The sequence below is a fragment of the Schistocerca serialis genome, chromosome 1, assembly GCF_023864345.2.
Source record: "Schistocerca serialis cubense isolate TAMUIC-IGC-003099 chromosome 1, iqSchSeri2.2, whole genome shotgun sequence".
Taxonomy (NCBI): Eukaryota; Metazoa; Arthropoda; class Insecta; order Orthoptera; family Acrididae; genus Schistocerca; species Schistocerca serialis.
The window spans coordinates 137964243-137988900 of NC_064638.1; the positions used below are offsets into that span (position 1 = coordinate 137964243).

General features: G+C 44.8%; 1 protein-coding gene and 2 pseudogenes across 1 annotated transcript in view; all 3 read right to left on the reverse strand.

Moving 5' to 3' along the window:
* LOC126464270 (uncharacterized) overlaps positions 1-24658 on the reverse strand; it is a 181272-nt gene that overhangs the window by 85912 nt on the left and 70702 nt on the right. The window lies entirely within an intron of this gene.
* Positions 8199-8316, reverse strand: LOC126425245 (5S ribosomal RNA; annotated as a pseudogene).
* On the reverse strand, positions 21071-21188 carry LOC126428984 (5S ribosomal RNA; annotated as a pseudogene).

Genomic DNA, 24658 nt, shown 5'->3' on the forward strand with positions numbered 1-24658 from the left:
CGAGTTACCAGAATGGAAGGTGATAAACAGCTGGTTAATTTTCGTTTCTAGCTCTCAGAAAAAATCTGATTCGCCTCAGCGCGCGAAATCTCCAATGCTTCCTAATGCATCGGTGAACAGTTCGAAGGGATTTCTCCTTTCCATGGCATACTAAGGTGGGGGGATGCTGCGTGATGCAGATTTTTAGGATCAGTGCTAGTGCAGTGCAGTGGTGTTAAAGCTGTTTTGGTTCAAATGGCTCTGAGCACTATGGGACTCAACTGCTGTGGTCATCAGTCCCCTAGAACTTAGAACAACTTAAACCTAACTAACCTAAGGACATCACACACATCCATGCCCGAGGCAGGATTCGAACCTGCGACCGTAGCAGTCGCACGGTTCCGGACTGCGCGCCTAGAACCGCGAGACAAAGCTGTTTTGTTTCTTCGTGTATTTCATGACTTGGTGCAAGCATTTCTAGATTAGGCTATTAGTGCGACTTTCGTGGCAGATGTCTTATTACCTGTGCAGCGTAAATGTGTCGCGTGTGAAACGAGAAAAAGGGGTATGGCATAATCCGGTGCCAACACATAGCGTGATGCTTTCCGAATGGCAGAGAGTCTGATGGATCTCAGCCAGACGTATCAAATAGCCGCACCCCATGAGGCACCGCGGTGAGGTCTAAGATCCCCACAACATTAGTGTTCAATCTGGTGATGAGGTAGCGGACGGAACCATAACTCTTTTTTGCAGCCACTCCACTTGATCTCTCAAGTTTTCTCGGCGTGGTCGCTTAATGGTGTGCTTCCGGGTGTTATGCCAAGTTGTTGATTCCATCTTTATGCACAATATGGTACGAGAATGTCCGCCTCAGTAGCTAAGTGGTTAACATGTATGACTGCTAAGCGAAGCGACAGGGTTCAATTCCCAGTACTGCTAGGATTTTTCCTCGGTAGGAGGACCGGAATGGGGTGTCCTCAACCACGTGATGCTTGTTGAGGAGCTACTCACGGAGGCCTACGGCTCCAGGCTCCAGTGTGCTGGCTCCACGGCCCTCCATACCGCATCCGAATGTCGGCATTGGCAGAGGATGACACAGCGGGTGGTCGGTACGCGGGGCTGGTAACTGTTCTCCAATCGACAAGCCGAGCAGGCACTGCTGTCAAAATTAACAATTGATTCGAAATAAATCCTCTGGATGCGAATAACTTGGCATCAGCTCTGTTAAGTATATAGTAGATGTACAGTCTATCAGTGACATATGAAAATTTGTGGAACGAGATTCCTCCCTTATCGCCAGCAGTCGGCTTAACCATTAGGTATGCGTGCACTTCTCCAGGACCGACCCAACCTTCAATATGTGAGACATGCAGGAGACTACGGTGTAGTCGTAGGGATGTAGATAGCGTGACATATGGAAGATTGGGTCGGTCCGGTAGGCGTGCACGGATAACCTAATGATTAAAGAGACCGCTCGCCATAAGTGGGATATCCGTGTCATCAGTGTCTGTTGGCCCAGACACGCAGGTTAATAAAACCAACAATGCCTGATAAATATTTTGAGACTGAGGAAGAAAAGATGGCTTATCTGCTTCATGCTGCCTCAATCTCTGGAAAGATCGGTAGACACCTAAGGAAACATGGCAAAGGTGTGAACCAGACAACAAAGGTAAAAAGCCTTTGTAATGCTGAAGACGATCTAGGTCTTCGAATGCCGGGTGCTGAGCTCATTCCGTGCGAAGGCATGTCTTAAGTGCTGCAAACTATTAGGACAGTCGAGGAGAGGTGGAAGGGACATCAGCGACACAGTCGACTAATAATACGAGAACTGCCTCAGATATATTCATAATCATGGGAACAGTATCGTGCCGTTAATCTCTCGCATGCTATCTCATCCACTTGAGTTGGAAAACGCTGAGAGAATGTGCGTTTCGCGGAAGGATAATGCGGGCTCTAAATGGGGTGTGGCGTCTGTTAGAAATAGCGACATGATTCCATCAATGCTTCACAGTATGTATTCTTTTGGGCCTGCTGCTAGTATATGTCTTTTAAGAATTATTAATTATAATTTATACACTTCTGGAAATTGAAATAAGAACACCGTGAATTCATTGTCCCAAGAACAGGACACAAATTCTACCTTCATGTGAAACACCCATGAAAATAATACAACTTAATGCTAATAGAAGCACACTCGTTAGTGCAGAACTGCCGCGAGTAGCTCTGGACTTGCAGGCGGATATTCTTTGCCTGCAAGAACCTTATGTGACAACCCAGGGAAACTTAACTAACCTACCCTGGGACGCTGTCACAATCTCAGACAGACGAAACTACAAGGCTGCCATAGTTGTCCTCAACAAAACTTTAAATATCACTAAGATTACGCAGCTATGTAATAGTCATCTGGCCACAGCAGAAATAACTAAGGGTCGAGACACATGGGTGGTCTCATCACTATACGCACAGTACAGTGACGACATAGAGCCATACCTACATATGATACAAGACATTGCTGAATACTCTAGAAATAAGAACCTAATTATATGTGCAGATATCAACGCTAAATCCACACTATGGCACTCGGACAGAACGGACGACAGAGGACGGAAAGTCAACGACGTCATACAGGAGACACAACTACATATTATAAATGAAGACGGACCTACACCTACATACAGAGGTCCAGGCGGATCTGCCACCAAAATCGATATTACTCTGGCGAATGACAGAACACTAGGACGACTGCAAAGATGGACCATACACGACTCTCTGACCACAAGTGATCACAACATAATAGAAATAAGTCTCACAACAAACAATTATCGCACCACACACAATACAACACACTTCAACTTTAAAAGAGCGAATTGGGACAGACTACAACAAATTGTTCAAAATGAGAATATATACAACATACAGGGAAGCGTGGACTACAGAGCACACAAACTGACACAAATCATCCAAACAGCACAAGAAACAGCAATACCTACGCACACACACAGCAAACAACGGGAAACACCATGGTCAGACGAATTAACCAGACTCAAACGTGACATGACAAGGAAACGAAAACTATACCAGAGGACATGGATACAAAGAGACAAACTACTGAGACTAGCTGCATATAGGGAAGCCAAAGAACTCTTCAAAAAGACATTATTTCAGACCAGGAAACAACATTGGGAGAGCTACTTGACCACACACACACAACAGAATATCTGGGGGGAACAATACAAGATCCTGACAGAAAAAATAAAGACCCCATTGGCATTAAGCACGCTACGGCAGGAAGACGGCACAATGACAGTGGGATGGAGAAACACAGCACAATATCTGCTGAACAAACTCCTCCCGGAAGATGCCACAGACTCAGACACACAGGAACAGATCACACTCAGACAAGAACTTCATGAACAGTATAACACCGACGCCGTCACCTGTCCCTTTGCGCACGAGGAAGTTGCGGTAGCGATAAGAGAGCTAAAGAATAAAAAAGCACCTGGACCCGACAGGATCCATGCAGAAGTGCTTAAGAGGCTAGCACCACAGATCACCCCATACTTAACAGAACTACTAAACGACGCCTTAAGGCTAGGCCGTGTACCGACAGTCTGGAAAACCTCAAATGCAGTCATCATACGAAAATCATCAGACAGAGACCAATCAGATCCGAAATCCTACAGACCAATATGCCTCATAAACACCATGGCAAAAATCCAAGAGAGGCTACTGTGTGACCGCTTGCAGGCTCACAGAACCCTACTTGGAATGAATCCCCACCAGTTTGGATTTCGGAAAGGGAAAAGCATCGATGATGCAATAAACAGAGCTTTAGAAATCACACAAAACACAGATAAAACATACTCTTTGGCAATCATGATAGACATCGCAGGAGCATTTGACAACCTGTGGTGGCCAGCACTGTTTATGAGGTTACGCCAGATGGAAGTACCCGCAGCCCTATACAACAGTCTTTTAGACTACTGCAGAGACAGAATAGTGGAATGGCGCGTGGGCAACCGGAAGGTAATAAGGAAAATTACCAAGGGATGCCCGCAGGGATCGATCTGTGGACCCATCTTCTGGGACATAATTTTTGAACCTCTCCTGCAACTGCTGGAGGAGGATATGAGGACAGACGGTGCTGTCGCCTATGCAGATGACCTACTGGTGGTCATCTCAGCAAATACAAGAGCCCAGCTAGAGGAGAAGGCGAGTGGCGCACTGCAGACAATAACACAATGGTGCAACACAAACAAACTCAAGATAGCGGGCAACAAAACAACATACACACTGCTCAAAGGGCAACTCAGACGCAATCCATCTATTAAAATACAGAACAACAACATAAAGAGAATGACGGTAACCCGCTACTTGGGCGTATACATAGATGAGAAGCTGAACTTCCATGAACATATCAGAATAACAACAAACAAGGCAGAAAAATTACTACATAAACTGGCAAGGATTAATTCAGGACAATACAGACTTCCTCTGTCAGTCACACGAACTTACCACTGCGCACTCTTCGAATCAGTGCTAAGCTTTGCGGCCAGTACATGGGCGCACAGACTCAACCTCGTCACAAACAGAACAGCGGTTAGGCGAGGGCAGAGAAGCGTCCTTCTGCGACTATCGGGAGCCTTCGGCACTACATCAGTTGAAGCACTGTGTGTCGTGCTAGGAATTTTCCCGATAGATATCACAATCAAATATCGGGCCGCTCTGTACTGGTTAAAGATGGGTAGACTAGACCAGGTCAACATATTGACTGGTTCCCCGCTGAACAATAAGCGGGACCTCAAAAAATGGAAAATCGACACATGGCAACAGGAATGGGGCACAAGTGATAAGGGACGGAGAGTCTATACATTTTTTCCGAACATAACGGAAAGATTAAGAATGAAACATGCCGATCCTAGCCGCGGCATGGTGCATTTCTTGACTGGCCACGGACCTTATCCCACGCACTTAAATCGCGTGAGTCTTAGAGACACATCAACGTGTACATGTGGAGGTATGGGAACCCCCGAACACACAATCCTATTCTGCGGGAAATACAGACAGCACAGGAACACACCTGGGATACAACACTTACAGACAGAGGAACACATATACGACGCGATCAGAACACCTGAACTTTGGGACATACTGAACGCACTAACAGACAAAATTTCTGACGAATGCCACAAAGAATACAGGAACAGAAGACCACACAGACAATAAACCTATATGCAGCACCCAGACAGACACCATAGTGTGGAAGAACTAAACTAAGTCTCAATATAAAACAACTGACATGCAATAGACTTACATAAGTAGACCTAAAACTGATAATAGATTAATGTATAAAATTAGACATAAACAGTGTCGGCGCACCGTCGCAATTGCCATCAGCTACCACGGCACTCTAAACCTGTATACAAGTAACCAGATAGAACATAAATAGAGATATCAAACGCCACAACTAGAATAGAATAGAACTTCCTAGGCTAAGGTTAGGGGACTGAGGATCAGAGGCTTGAAGATAAATCCCAAGACGCTCATCCTCAGTCCCCTACGGTGGTGGGACTATCATCTCTTCCTTTCCTATCGTCTTTTCTCCTCTTCAGACTAAACTATTCCTTGTATTTCCTTCTTCCAATTCAAAATTAATTTTTGTAAAATTTTTGTTAAATCGGTTTTGGGAAAGCTGCCAAAGTAAAGAAAAAGAAAAGAAAAAAAAAAAAAAAAAAAAGCACAGACCCGCCTCCACGTGGCGGGACACGGGCAACGGTGCGACCGGATGCGGGAACTGGTGTGAGTTTCATCAACTACATCAGAGTCCGCACACCGGTCGTAGCGGCCAAGTGGTCAAAATAGACCCACCTTAAGCACTTAGGTGGTGGGTCGTAAAATCAGGGCGGCAAGTGAAAAAAAAAAAAAAAAAAAAAAAAAAAAAAAAAAAAAAAAAGTGTCCCAAGAAGGGGAAACTTTATTGACACATTCCTGGGGTCAGATACATCACATGATCACACTGACAGAACCACAGGCACATAGACACAGGCAACAGAGCATGCACAATGTCGGCACTAGTACAGTGTATATCCACCTTTCGCAGCAATGCAGGCTGCTATTCTCCCATGGAGACGATCGTAGAGATGCTGGATGTAGTCCTGTGGAACGGCTTGCCATGCCATTTCCACCTGGCGCCTCAGTTGGACCAGCGTTCGTGCTGGACGTGCAGACCGCGTGAGACGACGCTTCATCCAGTCCCAAACATGCTCAATGGGGGACAGATCCGGAGATCTTGCTGGCCAGGGTAGTTGACTTACACCTTCTAGAGCACGTTGGGTGGCACGGGATACACGCGGACGTGCATTGTCCTGTTGGAACAGCAAGTTCCCTTGCCGGTCTAGGAATGGTAGAACGATGGGTTCGATGACGGTTTGGATGTACCGTGCACTATTCAGTCTCCCCTCGACGATCACCAGTGGTGTACGGCCAGTGTAGGAGATCGCTCCCCACACCATGATGCCGGGTGTTGGCCCTGTGTGCCTCGGTCGTATGCAGTCCTGATTGTGGCGCTCACCTGCACGGCGCCAAACACGCATACGACCATCATTGGCACCAAGGCAGAAGCGACTCTCATCGCTGAAGACGACACGTCTCCATTCGTCCCTCCATTCACGCCTGTCGCGACACCACTGGAGGCGGGCTGCACGATGTTGGGGCGTGAGCGGAAGACGGCCTAACGGTGTGCGGGACCGTAGCCCAGCTTCATGGAGATGGTTGCGAATGGTCCTCGCCGATACCCCAGGAGCAACAGTGTGCCTAATTTGCTGGGAAGTGGCGGTGCGGTTCCCTACGGCACTGCGTAGGATCCTACGGTCTTGGCGTGCATCCGTGCGTCGCTGCGGTCCGGTCCCAGGTCGACGGGCACGTGCACCTTCCGCAGACCACTGGCGACAACATCGATATACTGTGGAGACCTCACGCCCCACGTGTTGAGCAATTCGGCGGTACGTCCACCCGGCCTCCCGCATGCCCACTATACGCCCTCGCTCAAAGTCCGTCAACTGCACATACGGTTCACGTCCACGCTGTCGCGGCATGCTACCAGTGTTAAAGACTGCCATGGAGCTCCGTATGCCACGGTAAACTGGATGACACTGACAGCGGCGGTGCACAAATGCTGCGCAGCTGGCGCCATTCGACGGCCAACACCGCGGTTCCTGGTGTGTCCGCTGTGCCGTGCTTGTGATCATTGCTTCTACAGCCCTCTCTCAGTGTCCGGAGCAAGTATGGTGGGTCTGACACACCGGTGTCAATGTGTTCTTTTTTCCATTTCCAGGAGTGTAATTCCACGTACACTAATAAGTTTGAGTGCTGTTATTTTAAAATAGGTATATTTCGGATGAATTGTCATCATCAGGTTATCTGTGTAAGTAAATGGTACGTAATTTGGTTCATTATTTCTATTTTTGTAGGTAATTATTAGATTTCATTATGATACATTTTTAGATACGTCTGATGATATTGACATTCATGCTATATCGGTGGTTCTGCCACCATTTGCTTGTTAGTTACGTTCCGTTGGTATTATTTTAATAATAATGGTTTGTTATAACCTTATCTGACTTATTACTTTATGTAATTGACAGATTATATTCTTTATGTCGGTATTTTCGTGGCAGGTTGTTTGACAGATAATCTAGCGATACTGTATGGTTGTAGGCAGTACTGTTTATCATTGCTTTTTTGTAGGTATTGATCTTTGCATGACAACATCCAACTATGCCATACGGACATGCAAACAGTACATGATAAACAGTGTTGCCTGTATCCTTAGAATATTACTGAATTATCTCGTAAAACAAGCTGTCACAAAAAGTACCGGTATAAAGCTTATAATCTGACAACTATGTAAGATAATAACTCGGATAAGGTGATAACCAACCACTGTTGCTACAAAAACACCAAAGGAACGTAACTAACAAGCAAACAGACAGTGACAAAACCACCGACATCGCATTAAAAAGCACTCTGTCTTCAGGCCACGAGTGGCCTACCGGGACCACCCGACCGCCGTGTCATCCTCAGTGGAGGATGGGGATAGGAGGGGCGTGGGCCAGCACACCGCTCTCCCGGTCGTTATGATGGATTCGTGACCGAAGCCGCTACTATTCGGTCGAATAGCTCTTCAGGTAGCATCACGAGGCTGAGTGCACCCCGAAAAATGGCAACAGCGCATGGCGGCCTGGATGGTCACCCATCCAAGTGCCGACCACGCCCGGCTGCGCTTAACTTCGGTGACCTCACGGGAACCGGTGTATCCACTGCGGCAAGGCCGTTGCCCCACCGATATCGCATGGATATCAAAACCATCAGACATAGGTAAAATGTGTAATATTCAAATCCATTTAAAAATTACCTGTAAAACTAGAATATAATGTACCAAATTTACGTGCCATTTACTTGCAGATAACCTGATGATGGCAATTCAGCGGAAACAGGCCTATAGTAAAATTAAAGTAATCAAAATTAGCAGCGTAGTTGGAATTATAAATTATAATTATGCTTCACAGTGTTACTGGGTTCAGGCTACGAACAGGAATGGCAACAGCTCGCAGCACCAGGAGACGACGACCAGGTGAGCCGTCGAAATATTGTGCACAAAATGGAATCGACAACTCCGCTGAACACCCGAAAGCTCGCCTATAGTGCTACTCCGCGCGACAGCCTCCGCAGACACAGGCGGTGGCTGGTCACAGACAGAGGGTAAGCTGGACTGCTGTGCTGCGATGCGAGTCCGCCCATCCAGACGGCGGGAACGAGCTGACCTGGTCCCGGACGCTAATCCTGGCGAACCGCAGTGCGCCGCAAATGCCGCTCCATATTCCCGATTCTCTTTACAGAATGATTACTTTACGGACATTAGCAGCGAGCGTTACAGGCCTAAGTGTTGTCTGAGGTGTAACCGAGGCTCTGTACAATGGCGCTCTCATGAATGCTGCATTTCCTGCTTATGGAAGCCTTTTCATGTACAGTAATTTCCACCGAGCAGTTAATAAACAAGGCACGCCTTTACGGACTATCCACTCCGACCTAAGCCTGAAATGAAAATAGTCTGTGGGCAGTATCTGTGGTGCCACACCCTCAGTGGATTGCTATAAAACTTTAGACTAAAGAAAATGTAGCACTTGAGGCTAAAAATTAAATCAGGAATTTCAGTAATTAGTGAGGGGACAAATTTGTATATCAGTTTTGTGTGTGATGGCAGGGTGGCTGAGAAATGATAAATACTGTAGATGATGATCAAATATATGTAGGGAGATATTTTTCCCTGGATTTTGTGAGTAGATAAATTTGGAAATTTGTGGTAAGGTCGTATGAGACAAAACTGATGAGGTCATCGGTCCCAAAGCTTACGCACTCCTTAGGCTAACTTAAACTAACTTAACGCTAAGGACAACATACACATCCGTGCCCAAGGGAGGACTCGAACCTCCGACGGGGGGAGCCGCATCATCCACTACAATCTAAAGAACAAGATTGAACAAGAAATAGTAATAAAGTTTTATAAAACTATTTCTGCATAGTAACAAGTGCTGGGCCCCCTCAAAGAGACATTGATTACATTACAGATCGCAGAAACAAAGATACACTGACGAAAAAAAGTCACAGCACCAAGGAGTTGAGCAACATAAACGAAAGTCGACAGGTGTGTCTCTACAGCTGGAAGATAACGTCTGTTCAAATTTCGCGCCAGTCGCATAGGAGTGGCACTAGTAGCGCCTCTATGAGGATGAAAATAAGTTTTTTTTTTTTAAATATACGCTGTACCGGTTACGAGCGTTTCTTCCCATAGAGATTGTACATAGTATGTTGATATTAGTCAAGAATGTCTTTCAGGCGCCAAAGACACCATTATCAACAACTCACTGAGTTTAAAGCCGGCCGCGGTGGCCGTGCGGTTCTAGGCGCTCCAGTCCGGAGCCGCGCTGTTGCTACGGTCGCAGGTTCGAATCCTGCCTCTGGCATGGGTGTATGTGATGTCCTTAGGTTAGTTAGGTTTACGTAGTTCTAAGTTTTAGGGGACTGATGACCACAGCAGTTGAGTCCCATAGTGCTCGGAGCCATTTGAACCAATTTTAACTGAGTTTGAATGACGACGTGTAATAGGGCTACAGGAAGCTGCATGTTCCTTCTGCGATATTGCAGGAAGACTTGGCAGGACTGTAGTTACTGTACATGATTGTTGGCAGCAGTGGTCACGAGAATATGTGGTAGGAGGAAGACGGGCTCCAGACTGCGGCGTGGCACTACCGAGAGGGTGTTCAGCGCATGGCTCTGGCGCATCGTACTGCATCTCCAGCAGCAAAGTGAGCAGCAACAGACACCACAGTGACACAACCAACTGTTGAAAACTGGTTACTTCAAGGACAGCTCCGAGTCAGAGGTCCTGACGCGTGCATTCCACTGACCCCAAACCACCGCCATTTTGCGACGTTAGTTGCGTCAAGCGAGAGCTCACTGGAGGACAGGGTGGAGGTCTGTTGTGTTTCTTGATGAAAGCTTATCTGTTGGTTAGGAGGCGGCCCTCGTTGTCCCACGCACCCTGACTGCAAATTTATATGTCAGTCTGATGATTCGACCTGTTGTGCTGCCATTCATGGACAGCTTTCCAGGGGTTGATTTCCAACAAGATAACGTTCGCTCACATACCGCTGTTGTAACCCATCGTGCTCTACGCAGTCTCAACATGTTGCCTTGGCCTGCTCGATCACCAGATCAGTCTCCCATCATGGGGGTTATCATCGGACGAGAGTTCTAGCGTCATCAACAAACAGCTGTAACTCTCCCCGAACTGACCGACCAAGTGCAACAGGCACGGAACTTCATCCCATAAACTGACATGTGGCACCTGTGCAACACAATGCAGACACGTTTGCAAGCTTGCACTCAACATTCTGGCGGTTACACCGGTAACTGATGTACCAGAATTTTACATTTACAATGTCTTATCTCTCGCTTACATTAACCTGTGATCTTGCAATGTGAATCACTTATCTATGTTACCTAGACAAATTTATTCCCGACATTTCATTCCAGTACATTATTATTTTGGTGGTGCAATTTTTTTACGTCAGTTTATTAAGAAGAACAGACACATTCTAGAGCAGATACAAGAAACAAAACTGTGCGTCAAGAACTGGAAGTGTATGCAACTAAAAGAGAGATAAATAGCTACCACAACAGGTTTCATGAACATGTGGCATAGACAATGCTAAGTTCCCGATATTGAAGTTAAATTATAAACCAAATGGAACAAGAGGCATAGGAAAGGAGCCGACCGCTGTGGCCGAGCGGTTCTAGGTGCTTCAGTCCGGAACCGCGCTGCTGCTACGGTCGCAGATTCGAATCCTGCCTCGGGCGTGGATGTGTGTGATGTCCCGTAGGTTAGTTAGGTTGAAGTAGTTCTAAGTCTAGGGGACTGATGACCTCAGATGTTAAGTCTCAGTACTTAGAGCCATTTGAACGTAGGAAAGGCACTTTGTGACTGTATAATATGCTACAAGTCTAATCGATAAATTACAGAAGAAAAAGACAAAGAAGGAGAAGGATAAATATACGAAGAAGGAAGGTTCTTCATAATGATGAATAATGCGTCGTCGTTAGATGAAAATTTCCTAGCGCTAAGCCATTTTTTCAGGTTAAGAAACAGGAAATAAACAACTAAGACCAAATCTGGAGAGGATGAACAACTACAGTTCATCCTAGCCAACGCGTTTATTTTAGCCTATTCGACGAGATGTGTGACAGTAGTTGCATTGCCCTGGCACAAGATCACTTCTCTGCTTGCTAACCTTGATCGATTCTGCTTCTGCTCGCCACACAGACGGCCCGGTACCGTTCACTAATAATGGTCCCTTAGGGTTTTTCCGTTTATCATATGATAAGGATATGTGCGTAGGAAGCTGGAAGGATGCATTCGCAGTGTTTGGGCGATCAGCAGTTTTAGTCTTTTTTGAGCCTTTCGTTGTATGGCTGATAGGTGGGTTTCCATTTTAACGTACGTTCAGGGGTTAGTCCGACGTATTTTAGCGTGTGAATAACAAGAGAAAAAAATCAATAACAATTCACATTACGATAAAAATTATAACACTTAAAAAAGTGAAAAATGAAAAAAAAAGTTGTGAAATCTTATGGGACTTAACTTCTAAGGTCATCAGTCCCTAAGCTTACACCCTACTTAACCTGAATTATCCTAAGGACAAACACACACACCCATGCCCGAGGGGGACTCGAACCTCCGCCGGGACCAGCCGTACAGAAGAATGAAAAGGTTTTTTGAAAATCCGCGTCATGGAAATATAACCATTGTGAGTACTTTTGTTGATTCCAGCACTATCTGTGGTTCTGTATTTCCACCATTTCAAAAATTTTACATAACGATCTGTATTCTTGACAGATAAACATGAAGATGCGTTTGTACTAACGTGACACCCATATTTGCGAATAAAGAACCTTCATACAGTTATGAGGCTTTGGAAACACCTCGTAATTCTAGACTTGTTTTATTGTTATAATTTTTATGTTTATTTGAATGGTTACTAAATGATGAGTGTTTTATATTGTTATCCACAATGTTTCTGAACTGTGTATGCTCTCCCCAGAAAGTTATTTGTGTTTTAGTGTCGTAGTTAATTGGATAGAAAGGTTTAAATGGTAAGGCAGAAGTCATGGAGGCGGAAGCTACTAGTGCTTCGTGATACATTTATAGCTTGGAGCCTGAAAAGATCGATATTGAGGATCCACTGGCTGTACCAGGAGGTAGGCTCGTTGAGATTGAGTTGGAGGCATCGTTGGGATTCCTATAGAGTGGGACAGAGAGCCAGGAAGTTGGTGGTGTCAGCGTACTGGGGAAGGTAGACAGGATGAGCAGTTCAGGCATATACGTAGTGCAGAGAATATATAGGAGAGCAGAAAGGATAGAACTTTGAGGCACACCTACAGTGAGGTGGAAAAGGGGGGCATTCGTGCTATTTAGGATTACTTAGCGTGGATGGTTGGATGAAAAGGATGCAATAAGGCGGACATAGATTATTTAAATACCATTGCCAGTGGCGGAATAAGTCCATTGGAGGCCCATGGCGGTGAAACTAAATGAGGTCTGCGATCTGATTAGAAATGGATGCGTTTGTACTGTAAGTTTATAAAAAATGAATAATATAGTTCACGCGATGACTGACAGGAAGATATAACTTGAAGATACAGTATAATTGAGAAACTTATAATACGAATCAGCATATGTCACAAGAGCATTCAGGTAGACTGCAAAGAATTATTTTATATGTCTGGAGAAAAAATTTGTAGAATTCTTATATCAGATACTTTCATAACTTTAGTACAGAGAGCAGTTAATGTTCATATTATTATAGTACTGCACATCTTTTCATATCTTCGTTTTACTGAGAGTCAGCCGGCCGGGGTGGCCGAGAGGTTCTAGGCGCTACAGTCTGGAACCGCGCGACCGCTACGGTCGCAGGTTCGAATCCTGCCTCGGGCATGGATGTGTGTGACGTCCTTAGGTTTAAGTAGTTCTAAGTTCTAGGGGACTGATGACCACAGCAGTTGAGTCCCATAGTGCTCAGAGCCATTTGAACCATATGAACTGAGAGTCACAATAGCGTTGTTGAGACCTATTTCATTTGAAACTTTTCTTTCGATTGATGTAATGGACAGACTGGATAGCGATTCTTGATTCTTCGTAGAGCAAGGACAATTTTTTATTAATTTCCGTTCAGGATAATTCTCGCGTGATGCGACTGAGACATAAATGGTCAAGAACCATTTGGTTGTAAGCGGTGTATAGGGTAATGATTCACTGAAGTCCCATTTAAATATAAATTGAAAGATTGCTTGCAGCACCTACTCGTTATCAAATTGATCGTAAATTTCTACAAGATTCTTCAGTACTACAGCCAGAGCGTTTCATGTAGAATAATCGCATATAGCAGACAACGAGTTATCATTCTACAGTTTTTAAATCTGACGCAACTTTTTACAAAAATTCTGAAAACGCTGAATGCACCGATTGCAACTGCCATGATATTTTGGCATTGTTTTGGATTCGATAAAAATTGGTCCGGTCCTGAAGGCCTCCAGATATCGAGGCCCCCGAAATTTGGCCGGCCGAGGTGACCGAGCGGTTCTAGGCGCTACAGTCTGGAACAATGCGACCGCAACGGTCGCAGGTTCGAATCTTGCCTCGGGCATGGATGTGTATGATGTCCTTGGGTTAGTTAAGTTTAAGTAGTTCTAAGTTCTAGGGGACTGATGACCTCAGAAGTTAAGTCCCGTAGTGCTCAGAGCCATTTGAACCATTTGAACCCCCGAAATTTGGCGCCCCCTTCACCTCACGCTTATTGCACCACTGGCCACTGTAAAAAAAAAAAAAAATCAGCAGTAGTCCTGTTTCGATACTGCTCAGCGTGTTTAATACCTTTCCGTCGATGCACAGATGTATCGTCCAAAGTACTTGTGCAGGTGCAGACATAGCAAGTGGGGATACTGCAGTTCACAAACTGACTTCCCGTCTGGTGGTGGAAAGTAGTCAAGAAACGTCGAGTTTCGGCCTTACACCGACGTTAACTGCTTAGGCGAGCGATCAGAAGGCGCGCGAAGCAGTGCCGGGAGCCGCCGCCGCGCGGCGCCACCGCTCGCACCGCCGTCGGCCGCTCATTAATTCGAGAACGCCGGCGAAGTGCGCCGCGGCTGCGGTGCGTCCGTCCGCTCCCAGGGCGGCGGCGGCGGGGGAGGCAGCTGCCTGCCGGCTGCCGGCTCCAAATTAAGAGGCGCTGCCCCGGGCGCTGCGCTCGTTAGAAAAGTTGCCGAGGCTCATTACTCCCACTCCGTAGCCTTCCGATGCATGTCAAGTTCCGCGGGGGCCCAAGAAAAGGCCAGCGCGCGCAAACTGACGGTTTTTCCTCCCCTCGCCGACGCCCTTCGAGTATTTGTCCAGTAAACAGCAGAGCCTGAAGCTGAAGAGCAGAGTTACGCAATTATCCGCACCTTATCCCCAACTATTTCGACACAAAAGTCCCAGACTTTTCGCTCTGGGTTGCGACAGCTTCCACAGACGTTCTACAATTTATTTATTTATTCTGAAGTACATTCCTGCCAGATTCGGATCATGGGAGCCGCCCTTACTACGGACAGTCCTTGCGTATAACTCTCAAACGGTACGGTGGTTGGAGTCGAAATAGACGGTACGTTCGGGTCGGATCCGACACGCTCGCACTTCGTTGAGGTTTGTGTGGATGGAGGTACATAATAAGTATTATTACTGAATAATAAAGTTTATTGATAGTATGTTATATCCTAGATTAAGAAAAGGCAAATCTACGTTTCTAGCATACGTAGACTTAGAGAAAGCTTTTGACATTGTTGATTACAATACTCCCTTTTAAATTCTGAAGGTGGCAGGGGTAAAATACAGGGAGCGAAAGGCTATTTACAATTTGTACAGAAACCAGATGGCAGTTATAAGAGTAGAGGGGCACGAAAGGGAAGCAGTGGTTGGGAAGGGAGTGAGACAGGGTTGTAGACTCTCCCCAATGGTATTCAATCTGTATATTGAGCTAGCAGTAAAGCAAAAAAAAGAAGAATTCGGAGTAGGTATTAAAATCCATGGAGAAGAAATAAACACTTTGAGGTTCGCCGATGACATTGTAATTCTGTCAGAGTCAGCAAAGGATTTGGAAGAGCAGTTGAACGGAATTGACTGTGTCTTGAAAGGAGGATATAAGATGAACATCAACAAAATCAAAACGATGACAATGGAATGTAGTCGAATTAAGTCTGGTGATGCTGAGGGAATTAGATTAGGAAATGAGACACTTAAAGAAGTAAAGGAGTTTTGCTATTTGGGGAGCAAGCCGGCCGAAGTGGCCGAGCGGTTCTAGGCGCTACAGTCTGGAACCGCGCGACCGCTACGGTCGCAGGTTCGAATCCTGCCTCGGGCATGGATGTGTGTGATGTCCTTAGGTTAGTTAGGTTTAAGTAGTTCTAAGTTCTGGGGGACTGATGACCTCAGAAGTTAAATCCCATAGTGCTCAGAGCCATTTGAACCATTTGGGGAACAAAATAACTGATGATGGTCGAAGTAGAGAGGATATAAAATGTAGACTGGCAATGGCAAGGAAAGCGTTTCTGAAGAAGAGAAATTTGTTAACATGGAGTATAGATTTAAGTGCCAGGAAGTCGTATCTGAAAGTATTTGTATGGAGTGTAGCCATGTTTGGAAGTGAAACATGGACGATAAATAGTTTGGACAAGAAGAGAATAGAAGCTTTCGAAATGTGGTGCTACAGAAGAATGCTGAAGATTAGATGGGTAGATCACATAACTAATGAGGAAGTATTGAATAGGATTGGGGAGAAGAGGAGTTTGTGGCACAACTTGACAAGAACAAGGGATCGGTTGGTAGGACATGTTCTGAGGCATCAAGGGATTTAGTATTGGAGGGCAGCGTGGAGGGTAAAAATCGTAGAGGGAGACCAAGAGATGAATACACTAAGCAGATTCAGTAGGATTTTGGCTGCAGTACGTACTGGGAGATGAAGAAGTTTGCACAGGATAGAGTGGCATGGAGAGCTGCATCAAACCAGTCTCAGGACTGAAGACCACAACAACAACAACAACATGTTATATGACAAAAATCCTTTTCGTAGACATAACACACACCCGTTAGCCCTTAGTGCCGGTCAAATCCAAATCCAAGCAGCACCTACACAACATGAAAAACAGTTCCTGTATTTCTGACAAAACACAAACTAACATAAAGAAAAAAATGAAATGTTTCCAGAAATAGAAAGGAATATCATACGTCCGTTCCCTCGATAGACTCATCAGTCATACACCTAGCATACAATACGCATGAAGTGCAGCTGACACAATATTCGTTTCTCTTTCTGTCTTTCGAAGGATCACACAAGTTACATCTTCTTCGTTTTGTCTGCAAATTCTAATTGTCTATGACAGTTGATGAATCCTCCTGTTTTTCATAACACTTTGACAACTGTCAAAAGAAGGGCTCTCGAAATACGAGGATTGGCCATTCTTCTTTCCATCATGGGTTTGGTCAAACCCAACGTGGGATTTTTTTTAGGGGCGTGGCCCGTGCACGTACATTGTCTTCGGATTTTTCGTTTGGTAGTCTTGTCTTCGCAAAGTTTGTCCAACACGTTTACTCCACCTTTTGTTAGGTTATAGAATTCAACAATCTCTGACTTGCTTGACTCATCGCGTATTGTTCCACCGTGGTGCATTGTTGGCATTAGGATAACCTTTTTATTCTTTCTAGGGATGAAAGAAACCAACATTTTGTTGCTTTTATAGACAAACCATACAATTCCAGCTCAGGTCGTTGACAACATGTCTAGTAGCATCTCACGCTAATTTTTACGTAGTGTAGCGATTAACGGAAGTTTTATTTCAGACAGTTTCTCTGCCAGCACATATGAAGTGAACTAGTTACCAGTTTCGTCATTACGATTGTTCCCTGTCACTGAATCAGCAAGTGTAAGAACATACAGAGTCGGTATGAAGAACTCATCTTTCTTGTTTGTTCTTTTCCAGTATACGGGATGCCTGAAATTAAATAGAACGTTCTGGTGTCACACAGTGAAACAATCTTTAGACCATACTTATCAGGTTTTGATTCTATAAACATTCTGAAGGGATAGCGACCACGAAAACACAGTGATGTTTCATCCCTCGTCAAATACTCTGAGGGGCTATAATATTGCAAACAATGACTTACAAAAGTATCTCATATTTCCCGAAACGCAGCAAATTTATCTTTAGTCTTTCTCGCCTCCTTAGTACTTTTATAATGGGAACTCAAATTCTGTAGAAGGAATGTAAATCTTTTCTGCCTCATAGTACAACGAAAGATCGGTGGGTGATACATGTTGGTACAAGCCAGAATCCTTTAAGACACCACTCTTGAAAAAGAGATCAATGAATCGCTGTGGTCACTGTACTTGAGCTTTGAGAGTCCTACCTCGTTTTTGGTTTGACGATCAATATTTTCTATCATTTCATCGGTCATAAAAAGTGAACATAATGTTGTTTTATTTGTAATCCCTCGCGCCTTCCCTTTAGGTACAGGCAGGTGAGTAATCACATTTGTAGAAGGGTTTCGTGAATGTTTTGAACCTAAAGACTTGTCGGTCCAGATTGTTTGCTCGTGCATAACATACTCAAGATGTCTGTCTTTCGTTCCTTCTTCTTCACTCCTCTACCTCTCACCCGCATCTTCACATTCTAAAACATCTTCTTCCATATCACTGTTCGTAAGACTTCCATCATCAGATTGTGAGGCAGACTCTCCCAGGTGAGGATCACCTTCCTCTGGGTCAGAAGGATCCTCCTGGCGACGTAACGCAGCTAGAACTGCCTCAGGTATGTGTAACAGTTGTTTCCAAGCCATTTTCCTATCAAAACTGTGAAAAAGATTCATCGTAATATTAGTAACATTACTGGTACGATCGGGTCTGATACGACCCGGGATAGACGCAACAACCAAAGGTCACGACTACAGTGACTCCAGTAACCACCGCACGACTGGCTAGAAGGGTTCCTGGTCACCTTGACTTCCTGCACTGAGCGCGTAGAGCAGTGTAGAAGAAAACTGAACTTTGGGTCGCACCCGACCCACACCGTACTGTCTGAGGGTTAAGAACGTAGACATACAAGCAAAAAACGCTTTTCGAAATAGCGCCACGGACGTCAATGTCCTGTGCCAAAACATACGTTCCAATAAACATCTTCTTACTCTTACCCTCCCACGACACAATGTCCATGCTTAACTCTCCAAACAAAACTTACCTCCAACGCCAGCATCCATACGCACGACTTTGTAAACTCTACACCAAACTGCCAATTCTTTTACTACCACCCATGGCGAAGATGCCATTGCCAATCATGGAAATACACCTTCCACTGCACAACCACTCCTAAAAGACCCACTCAATACCTAAACCTCACCATTTTCCTGCCTAAACACTCACACTAACTCTTGGCATTATCCACCTTAACTGCCCAATCCCATACTTGTAACTGGTCCAAAAAGATCAAACCTTCAACAGCTACATAACAGCTAATGAAGTTAACTTACAGCACCATCCACCTGCCGAGTGGCAGCAGTGGTGTTAATTTAAGGACACCCTCAGTGGCCCATACATAAAACAGCTTCAAACGGGTGATGACTTTACAAATGAGTGAATTTCATGCATCTCTGTGTTTATGACATCGTAATTCCTGAACTTTGAGTCATACAATGATATAATTTTGGTGGTACATTCAGTGGTATGTGTGGATACTTTCCGAAAACAAGTGTTGTGAATAGAATTAGTAGTAAGAAAGTAATAAATTAGAACGTCATGACTGATGCTTTACTCGACGAACAGCGAAAATGTAGTAAGCAGTAAACTTTTTTGCTTTTCACCATTTTGTAGCGGGGTGTCAGCTAGAAAAAAATTCAGAAAGGTTTGACATTATATATAAAGTTTGTTGGAAGTCGCTTAATATTCTCATTCGCCAACACACGTTTTGCATAAGGATCACGAAGATAAGATACGAGAAATTAGGGGTCATGTGGAGACATATAGATAACCGTTTTTCCCTCCCTCTGTTTGCAAGTGGAACAGGAGGGGAAATGACTAGTACTGCTACAGGATACCCTTCGCCACGTACCGTACGGCATATGTATGTACCAGTTGTGTGAGAAAAGTAACGACAGATTTTTATCTACAAAAGTTTTTTTTTTTTTTTCAAACAACAATTTTGTCCCCATCATGGTACTTCCCTTCGCATCTATACATTGGCTGAGTCGTTGTTCCCAATTGTGGTACCAGCTCTGAAAGACCTCAACTGGAAGTGTCTTTCACATGACGATCACATTGTTTTGAATGTTCTCCAAAGTCCCAAAATGACGGCCTTTTCAGACATATTTCGATTTCGGGAAAAGAAAAAGTCACAAGGACTCAGGTCAGTTGGATACGGGAGCTGTGGAATGCCTTTTGAGGTCAAAAATTCCGTGTGGAAGTCGCCGTGTGACATGGGGCGTTGTCATGGTGCAGCATCCACTTTTCTGCAGTGTCTCGTCTCACTCGACTCAGCCTTTTCCTGAGCTTTTCTAGGACATCTTTGCAAAACACTTGGTTGAAGGTTGTCGTGGACAAATAAACTCTCTCACGAGAGCATGCACAAGATCGACGTTTTCGTCAGATTTCGGAATGAAAGTCTCTCTGAGCGAGGTTCATCTTCAATGTGTTCTGTGCCTTCCAAAAATGATTCATGCCATCGCAAAACTTGCGCTCTTCATAAAAAATGTTACGCATAGGCCTGTTTCAACTTTTCAATGGTCTCACTCGCGGACTCGCCAAGTTTGACACAAAACTTGATTGCGTAACGTTGCTCTAAATTGCGCTGTTCCGTTTTTGTAACACACAACGAAAACACAACTTCAGTGATGGCACTCTCAAACATCACGTGACGGCATTACGGAACTGAACCTCGAACTGATCATATGGAAGGGACGAGCACAGCGGTCTACATAAGAAGAAAACACAGTGTTGCAAGATCGCTCACAGCGGAGTCAGTCTCATTACTTTTCTCACGCATATCGTAGATGTAGCAGATGTACTGGATGAGTTTAGTCTGGGTAATGTGGGTGCTGTGAGCTATGCTGTCTCAAGACGAATACTTTATACAGTTTCTAACTTCGATACAGTACCTGACTTGTTAAAACTTCAAATTAAGATTATATATCTTAATGAGCAGATTATGACAGCATTTTAAATTTTTGAATTCGGTCAGTAATTATGTGATATATAAAAACACTCCGTCTTCAGGCCACGAGTGGTCTATTGGGACCATCCGACCGCCGAGTCATCCTCGGTGGAGGAAGCAGATAGGAGGGGCGTGGGGTCAGCACACCGCTCTCCCGGCCGTAAGGTGGTAGTCTTGACCGAAGCTGCTACTATTCGGTCGAGTAGCTCCTCAATTGGCATCACGAGGCTGAGTGCACCCCGAACAATGGCAACAGCGCATGGCAGCCTGGATGCTCACCCATCCAAGTGCCGACCACGCCCGACAGCGCTTAACTTCGGTGATCTCATGGGAACCGGCGTATCCGCTGCGGCAAGGCCGTTGCCCAGTTATATGAAATATAGAAAATCAAATTTTCCTTACCACTGGAAGTCGTTAGGTAATCAACCTGCAACTGGGATGTGCACCGTTTTAGTTGGCTCTGAGCACTATGGCATTTAACATCTGTGGTCAACAGTCCCCTAGAACTTAGAACTACTTAAACGTAACTAACCTAAGGACATCACACACATCCATGCCCGAGGCAGGAATCGAGCCTGCGACCGTAGCAGTCGCGCGGTTCCGGACTGAGCGCCCAGAACCGCTAGACCACCGCGGCCGGCACCCTTTTTAGTTGTTTAGCAATACCGGTCCCATTTTATCTGTAGTTTGATACCTCCACCGCTTGCTCAGTCACGTATTTAGTTACAGAAGAAGCAATACTTGAGTTGAGGAAGGCTGGAGGTATTAGAAAAGACCATCCCAGCACTCATCAGAAATTCATTGTCGACAGGAAACTACTGGAAGCCTAACTCCGAATTGACAGCGGCATCTGAAACCCACTTTTCTTGAGTATAGGTCAGATGTCTTAACCACTCGCACACAAACTCGCCTCTGCATTCGACATCGCTTGCGCATGCCTGTGGATGGAGTTTCACTCAGAGATAGCCACTTCGAATTCTAATGGTGTAAATCATTTTCATCAACAATATTTGGCTGGCAATCTGAGGATAGATGGCGACATAAAGGTCCCGAACGCTGCAATTTGTGCTAATGTTCTGGATTAAACTGCAAATGTCTCCGCAGTTTATCATGCAGTGAGCATATGTGACACTGTTGGTGATGGTGCTTCCATCAGACGGGGATGTTAAGCTCAGCGGCCGGGAAACTTAGGCACGCAGTTTCATTGCCTGCTTTCTCTCACCGTAGTTCAACAAAAACGTGACACCACACTTTAAGGGGAAGTTTACCATCTTTGCCCCGAAAAAAACATATTCTTTGAGATTTTTTTCTCGGAATGTGTTACAGATATTAATGTCAAATTTGGTCAAAATGTTTATTGATATTTCCTCTACAAAATGGAACTTTTTCGACCGGAAATGTCGAAGAGCAAAGGCGGAATTGCCGTCGGAACGAAACAAAATTTCGATGTTGACCTCCACGCGCGGTATGTCACAGGTCATCCGGCTCGTCTGAAATCAAAACTGAGTTGACGTTAGGGAAGTACATAAGATTCTTTGGGAGTGGTAACTCGCTTAAGTTATTTGGACCATAGGAAACAAAATGGCGGCCTTTTGAAAAAAAATAGGGCTTTTTAATCGATTGTTCGACTTCGTAAGACACGTAAAAATATTTATAATTTATAAAAGTGGTACAACTCCTAGAGAATTTAATTAGCTTTGTCGGAAACAAAGAATCATGCCAATCGGTTCGGTAGATTTGAAGTTACCATACCGCGCGATAAAAAAAGTCATTTCGAGAAAAACGCGTTTGAAGTTTTGACTACATATAAGTGCAATATTATGCAACGTACGCTCAATCTGCTATTCCGGGTCCATAAACTAGTCCTACCTCTTCCTCACAGAGGGCGTTCTGCTCGATCTGGGCCATCCTGCGCTGCTCCAGAGCCGCTCGTACGGCCGGTGACAAGCGGTTTTCGGCCGCTTGAATCCGGTGGTCGTCCGAATGCTTGGCGAACTACGTCGAATAGAGTCCCAGGGTGACGTCCATCGTTGTCATGGTCTTCAGAATTGCTGAATACCCTTCGTTGAAGCTGCTCACTGCCAGGAAAGTCGCAATCTCCACAGTCTTCGCACCAGAATGCAAATGCTTGGGGTTAACTTCCAAACACACGCGTTCAAACTTTCATTTGAATTTTGTGTGTTTCCTCCCAAGCACCGGTACAATAACTCGTTCTCCGAAAGGGCCTCGTAGATAGGATGAGTCACTTTTTGAGCTTCTTCGGAGAGCGGCTGGTTGTGTTGATATTCATCCATTCATTCATTCGGTAGCCTCTGCAATGCGTCACTTGCACCAACTAGTTTCCCCAGCCGGGCAATTTTGGTGTTGTGGGTGGTCATCTGTCGAACATTTGAGGAAATACGTTGCCCAAATTGCTTTCTTCATCTGTTCCACCGAACGTAGTACGTCGTAAGCTCCTTGATCACTTTATCAGTTTCAGTCATGGGCAAGCACATCGAATAATTTTTCGCGGCTACAAAGTCGAAATTCATGAAAAAAACTGGTGCGTGAATAAGGCCGATTTCAGGCAGGTGCATTTTTTTGTTCAACCGCGAATAACAAACAATTCCGTTCCGTATTCGGAAAAACCGTTTCAGGGTTGGATTCTAAACACTTTTATGGATCCAAAAATGCAATTTAAAAAAAAATCGATTTTTTGAACCAAAAGATAGTAAACCTCCCCTTAAACACATCCATTATAGTCTGAACGATTGGCACAAGCCTCTAACACCGCGTGGAAAGTGGCCATTGCGTGGAGCAATAAAAGTCTTTCACTTGAATCTGGCATCAGAGACAGTTCAGATCTTCGGTAAAGCTGCTCAAATGTGCATATCGTTTTCTCGTAAAGGACTAACTGTGACTACAGCTTCTGATAAACATTACCGGTTCCAAAGCGGCAGTAAAAAATAAATAAATAATAAAAAGAGTTTGGTCAAATGCAAGTAGGACTCGCGCACTGAGGGTTTCGTACTAACTTAAATATATAAATAGTACATATATCCCGGAAATCAAGAATCTAGACAATTTTTGCTTGTTATTAATATCGATACCGGCATGAAATCGGTCCCGAAAATTCCTAGACCATATCAAAATCTCTACAGTAGTTCGTGAGACTAGTCCGCACACACAAAAAGAAGTGCAGGGGATTTAGTTTGTACAGGGTATCTCTCCAAGAGTCGTTAGGCACTTTTCCTCTGGTATTTAGGCAGATATATGCAATTTGGCTTTTTCAATGTGTATCTGGACTCACCCCAAATAAACACTGCTCACAGCGTTTTTCATGCGACGTCTGTTTCCCGTCAATATAACATGATTTTTGAAGCAGAATTTTACAGGCTCGTACCATAGCGCTGTTCCAAATGAGTCTAGTGCGATACTCGTTTTATCGATATGTGTTAACAGTGACAGTAAAACTCGGAGAACAGCCAGTACTCCAGCAGCCAGTGAGGAGTCAGTGCTCCTGCAAGGTGGTAGCAGTCTGTGGAGGGCCATGATCGTGCTGTCGCTGGGAGAGTATTTGTTATTCTTCGTGTTTTACTGCCCCTTGTAATTTACATCGATAAAACAAATATCGCACTAAACTACTGTGCGACAGCTCTATCGAATGGGCGTGTAAAATTTCGCTTTAAATATAATTTTGTTCGTAACGGGAAACAAACCGGTGTTTCCGCCGACACTGGGAGTCGAGTGGCAGACGTGATTAGTGCTGTTTCTCTGGGCTGACGCCATCTACACGTAGCAAAAACAAAACTGCCCTGTATCTGCCGAAAAAGCGCCTGATGACTGTTAGGGGAGA